We start from the raw sequence: 6015 nt of genomic DNA, 5'->3' as shown, positions 1-6015 counted from the left end.
TAAAAAGCACCCCCGTTGGGATAAATTATGTCATTCCCACAGCCATAAGTGGTGCTGCCTTGGGGGCCAAATCAGCCCCCATGGCTAACAGGGTCTGAGAAGCAGCAGTGACTCTGAGCTTGCCAGCTGGTTGCCAGATAACAGAAAAGAATGTCATTGGAAGAAATGGCCAATTACAAGGAAAGATGGCATGAATTCAGTTTTCGACCAGAAAGATAGAGCTGTAGGGTCCCTGTACACCACTGGACCTGAGCCCTCCCTTGGCAGGGAGAACCAGGCAGAGACGTTGCCCGGGACAGAGGTATTAGGCCTCCTGCCCTCTTGTTTACAGTTTTGCCTTCTCTGCCTCATGGGACTGAGTTAGAGAGTCCCTCCAAATTCACAACTGCAAGAAACCTGTGAACGTGACCTTATTTGGAAATAGGGTCTTTGCCGACATAATAAGTTAAGGGAAGGTCACTGGCATAGTGTGGGGCCCTAATCTAATGTGACACGTGTTCTTATGAGAAGAGGGAAGTCTGGACAGAGACCCAGAGACACACAGGGGAAGGCCATGTGACAGCAGGAGCAAAGATCCGAGTGGTGCCCCTGCAAGCCGAGGATGCCAAGAATCGCCCAGAGGTGCCAGAAGGTAGAAAGAGGCAACGGAAGAACCACAAGAGAGTATGTCTTATTTCAGGACAGCCGGTCTGTGGTCTTTTGCGATGGCAGCCCTTGGACACTGATGCACTTTCTGAGCTCTTGGTTCAGCTGCAGCAGTCGGGCAGAGCTGTCCGGGAGGCCCATGAAAGTGTGGGGCTGGGATGCAGAGGAGGGGTCAGGATTTAAAACAGAACCAGGGGTGGTCGTTCACAGGGACATGGGAGTGGGACAGAGGCCCAAGGAGAAGTGAGGAGAGGCGCTCTGAGAACAGGGCGTGCAGCGGAAGGAGAGGCGGAGGAGGAGGTGGAGGGGCCTGTGGGAAGGGCAGGAAGAGCAGGACGGAGAGGGATTCCTGAGGAGGCAGGGGTCATGTGGGCCCACTGGGGGATCGAGCTGGTTGAGCATTCATGCCATGGGACCTTGTCACGAGCTCCTTTTAAAAAGAGCAGGAGTGAGAACCTGCCAGACTGAGTCTCCGTGAGTGAGCCCGGTGTGAGTCAGGACAGACTGGCAAGGGGAGAGGGTTCTTTCAGGGACTCCCAGACCAAGAGAGAAGTGGGCCCACAGCTTAAGGAGTGCAGCAGGGAAGAAGGGTTCTGTATTAGAGATCTGAGTATATTTGTGGGGAAAGGTGAGGGGAGCAGAAGCTGACAGAGGTAAGCTCTTGGGGTGGGTGGCTCAGGATGGCCCAAGGCCCACCCGCACGCAGAATTTGGCCAATGCGTCACCTTCACTGAGGCCCCAGCGCTCCTCTGCCACCCCCTCTGTCCACCTCTGGGGCCTTCAACTGCCCGGTAGGGGCAGACTCTTGAATGAGAGTGGACACGAGAGCAGTGCCAAGACAGGGTGGCTGCTGCTGGGATGAGGGGACAGCTGAAATCGTTGGTTCTCGCCCGTGAAAGCACAGGGGCAGCTCCTGAGGAGGACGGCACAGGAGTCCATGGACCGACTGGCAGCAGTGGGCCGCACGCGGCCCAAGTCCCACAGGACAATTGGATTCTGAAGTGGCCAACACTTCTCTCAGCCCCCAGCTCTGGCTCTGGCCATGGCCCCTCAGCACCCTCTGTAAAGAACACCTGGTGAAGTGAGCTACGGCTACCTCCTACCCCTTCTGTACTTGCCCTGGGACTCTGGAGTGGGGCTAGCTGTTTCTTCTCTGTTCATCTCTGTTTCTTTTCTCCTCAGTGGGAAACGCAAAGATAAGCTTTTAGAAAAAACAGTGCTGTCCTTGGAAAACCAAGGAATTCTGGGAAGACAGGACTGTATATGAGGGGAGACTTGCAAGTCCAGAGGCCCTCGAGGCCCTCCCACCCAACAGAAACTAGACTTAAAATTCTGGGTTTGTGGGTGGCGTCTGTGGAGGAAAACAAAGACAGAGAGCCACACCCCCACCCTGGGGCCTTACCACTCGGTGCTCCAGGATGCCACGCTGCTCCCACAGAGGAATGCTGGGGCCCCAGCAGGAGACAAAGCGCCAGTTAAGTTCTGGGCAGGGTATGAAGATATCTGCATAGCCAGGTAGATGTCTACTCTAGAGCAATTACTCTGAAAAAAATTAAAAATAGGATTGGGGAAGGACTGGGCCTCTTCCCTCTGTACCCATAATTCCTTTCTTCCTTGTTTCCTCCCAATACCTCCAAATGATATACACTGCACCATGAGATTTTATCCTACTTTTTTCTATATTTTTATTTGCCACATGTTAAGTATCAGTGCCCGAGGTCATCAGACAAGAAAGCATGCTTACCAAATGGGCCAGAAGCACACAGTAGTGAATGGTAGCAGCTGGGCCTTAAGGGTTGTGACTCAGAGGCCAGTGTGCTTCACCCGACACCCTCCGGGGCTTCCCCTTTCGAAGTGGAACTTGGCTCCCGGTTAGGCCAGGGCAGGATAATGACATCTTCACAATGCCAACGTTCAGGGACTTGACGTAAGACTCCAGTGGAACCGGCAAGTCCTTCTGAGACTCCTGGCCCCGCACATAGGAGAGGATCGCTGCTGTGTGCTACCTCCTTGTTGGCAGTGTGGCGGGAGCCCGGGGTTACAGTGTCTGGGACGTCACCCATCTCTAAGCAGGCTTTGTCTACTATGCACAAGATCGTTGGTGTGGACGGGGAACTGATCCTCTGCTGGGCCCCTGGGGCTGCCTCTCAGATCCACAGGGTCAACCTGCCCTCCCAAGGGAACCTCCACCACCCAGGTGAGGAAGGCCATCTACTGAAGCTACGGTGCAGGGATCAGGAGGTTGCTACCATCACCGCTGCCGCCCCCATGGCCCCTTTGCCGAGAGCATGCTGACCAGATCCCGCAGTGCTGATGCAATAGGGAAGCCACTGCCCACCCCGGCTGCTCCTATTGCAAGGACGTGTCTAGGACATTGCTAGGCAGCAGAATAGCAAAGCAACAGGAAGGTGGCCTCTATCTCCCTTCTACCTCCCAAATCTTCCCAGTCCATCTAGTTGGCAGAATAGAAGTCACTCTAGACTCCCGGCTGCAGAGGAGTCTGAGAAATGTAGATTAAAATGTTCTGGGCACTGCTGTACAAGGAGGGGTTTAGGATGGATGCTGAGTGCCAAACCACTAAACCTACCATTTGTGGTGAGAAAATATTGCTTATAAAAAATATTCCAAAGGTTTTCTAAATAGTTCTGGATTAACATTTATTTGAAAAATTTAAACATTTATAAAATTTATTTATAAAATTAAAAAAATCTTATTCCCTGGAAGATTATGGGCGTGTTCTTATTTGCTAGGAGTTCTCTTAACCCCCTGCAAGGTGACCTCTCTCCACTAATATCACCATGGCAAAGTTCAGAGGTTTTCCCATCCATTGGGAGATTATATCCTAAAAAGAATCATTCGTTTTCATTTTTTAATTATGAAAATAATGAAAGTATCCTTTAAGTATGAAAAAATAGTGAAAATAGTTACTTGCAACCCTACATCACTATGGTTGTAACCACTTCTCTTTTGATGCACATATTTACATTTTTATAAATGTAACTTTTATAAGATCTTGGTTTTTTTTAACCTGACATGCATCCTCACCATTTCCCATGTTGCAAAATGTAACCACAATTTTTAATGGCCCTGTAATATTTCTCTAACACATGAGTCATCATTTACTTAGCCATTTCTCTCTAGTTGAACATATAGGTCACTTCCAATTACTTATGACTATAAATACTGCTTTGAAGAATAGCTTCATGAATTTTCAGAGTTTTGTGTCACATTTCTGAAAGCAGGATAATGGGTTAGAATGTACTGGTTAAAGGGTATCTACTTTTAAATGAGTATCAACAGCTTTTTCCCTTCCTTCCTTCCTTCCTTCCTTCCTTCCTTCCTTCCTTCCTTCCTTCCTTCCTTCCTTCCTTTCTTTCTTTCTTTCTTTTTCTTTCATCAGTGTGTGGTCACCTCTAGCACCCCACTGCCCAGGACCTGACCTGCAAACCTAGGCATGTGCCTTGACTACGAACAGAACCCCCTGGTTCTCAGGCCGGTGCTTAATCCACTGAGCCACACCAGCCAGGGCTTGATGTTTCTTAAAAATCTCCTATGGGCTCTTTTCTGGTTTTTGTGGTGTGAGGAACCAGGAGAAGCAAAGTCTCTCACGACACCCTGCACACCCTGCACAAGGCAGTGCTAGAAGTCCTGCATAGGAACCAGCACAAGTGGCTGCAAGTTTTGGGTGATGGTGGAGCTGCAGATCAGCTTGAAAGAACTGTGACCCTCAGAAGGACAAACACTTCCCAGGTACTGTCAGCTTAGTCCACTCCCCACCTCAAGTCCTCGGCTGCATTCTGGGGGACCAGCAGCACTGTGATGAGACTAAGGCCGTGAATATCCCCCACGTGGGCATCTCCCATGTGGACATCAAGGGGCTGAAGAAACTCAGCAAGAATAAGAAACTGGTCCAGAAGCTGACCAGGAAGTATGATGCCTTTTCAGCTTCAGAGTTTCTGATCAAGCAGTTCCTAGGAATCCTGGGCCCAGGTCTGAACGAGGCTGGCAGGTTCCCTTTCCAGCTGACCCAAAGTGGGAACATGGTGGACAAAGTGATGGAGTGAAATCCACGATCAAGTTCCACATGAAGAGACTGCTGAGCCTGGCAGTGGCTGTTGGCCACGTGAAGATGACAGATGATGAGCTTGTGTAACCCAGCCACTTAGCTGTCAATTTCCTGGTGTCATTGCTCCAAAAGGACTGGCAGATTAGCCAGGCTTTGTACATCGAGAGAGAGAGCATTATGGGCAGGCCCCAGCACTCGTACTGAGGTACAGCTTACCAAACCATGCCGCTACCATTTAAAAAAGAGAGACACTTTTGGCAAAAGCAAGGACATTCTTCTCTAGCAAACACTAAACACAAAGCTTGTTTCTATCTATCACATCCTCACACTCATGTTGTAAGCCACTATTGGCAGCTACCAAAAATGGGGCAATGGGAGCCCCTGGCCTTGAAGCCTCTATTGTTCACATCACTGTACCTCAAATTCCCAAGTGCTCCCAGGGTTGTTGTAAACTGATCCTTGGGACCAGAGTGAGGACAAAGTTTGGACACAGCATTCTCAGGGGCTCCTCCCTTTCATATCTTGGGGCCCAGCTTTCCCGACCAGAAGCTGTCTCTGGATAAGGTGTCTGGTGTGGTAGAAGTCAATCAGCTAGGGCCAAATCTTCAGTCCCAGAACACGTGTGTATGTTCAGGCTTGCAAATACTATGCTTTCATGGCGACTTCAAGAAACAGATCAGTCCCTTATTTTCTGGTTCCTTCCCCTTCCCCCAGATGGAGCAAGACAGTACTAAATAGGTTAAAATAAAGAAGCCAGCTTGGGATAAGTTTAAGAACTTGAAGACCAGAGTCTTAGAAGACAGGCAGATAGATGCAAGACTGCAAGGTGTTATTCTCCACCACTTTGCAGCCCTAACTGGGGAACAAGCCTCTGAAGACCTTCCACGCACATCAGCTCTGAGAAAAATGGTCCGAAGGTGCCTGCCCAGAAGGCCTCCATCTTGGTTACAACTTACGGTCCTGGTCAGTCCAAGGCAGGGTGGACTGCCTCTCACAAAGAGGCTAAATTTGTTCCTCCAAGGGGAGGAACTGTGTGTTTGAGGTGAGAGAAAAAAATTTCAAATAGATTGGTATCCCCCCCTGCCAACCAGCGCTGCAGGGCTATGGCGCAGCTTGTCCTCACTTCTAGAACTCCCCTCCCACGTGCGACACTACCTCTTCCTCCACCTCCATCCCGCCACCATAACTGCTCCATGGTGACATTTGCAGTAACTTCCTCCCCACCCCCAGGCCTTAGGAATGCCAGCGCTTGCTCAGCAATACTGTTCGCAAACCCCTGGGCTCTGGGGACCTATTTCCCCTGA

At 50.1% G+C, this 6015-nt stretch overlaps 1 pseudogene; it reads left to right on the top strand.

Moving 5' to 3' along the window:
- The first annotated feature begins 2730 nt into the window (after positions 1-2730).
- Positions 2731-4915, top strand: LOC119054744 (60S ribosomal protein L10a-like; annotated as a pseudogene).
- The last annotated feature ends 1100 nt before the right edge of the window (positions 4916-6015 follow it).

This window comes from Artibeus jamaicensis, unplaced genomic scaffold (genome assembly GCF_021234435.1).
Source record: "Artibeus jamaicensis isolate MK-2021 breed Jamaican fruit bat unplaced genomic scaffold, CSHL_Jam_final contig_477, whole genome shotgun sequence".
Lineage (NCBI taxonomy): Eukaryota > Metazoa > Chordata > Mammalia > Chiroptera > Phyllostomidae > Artibeus > Artibeus jamaicensis.
This window is presented reverse-complemented; position numbering and strand designations above follow the sequence as displayed.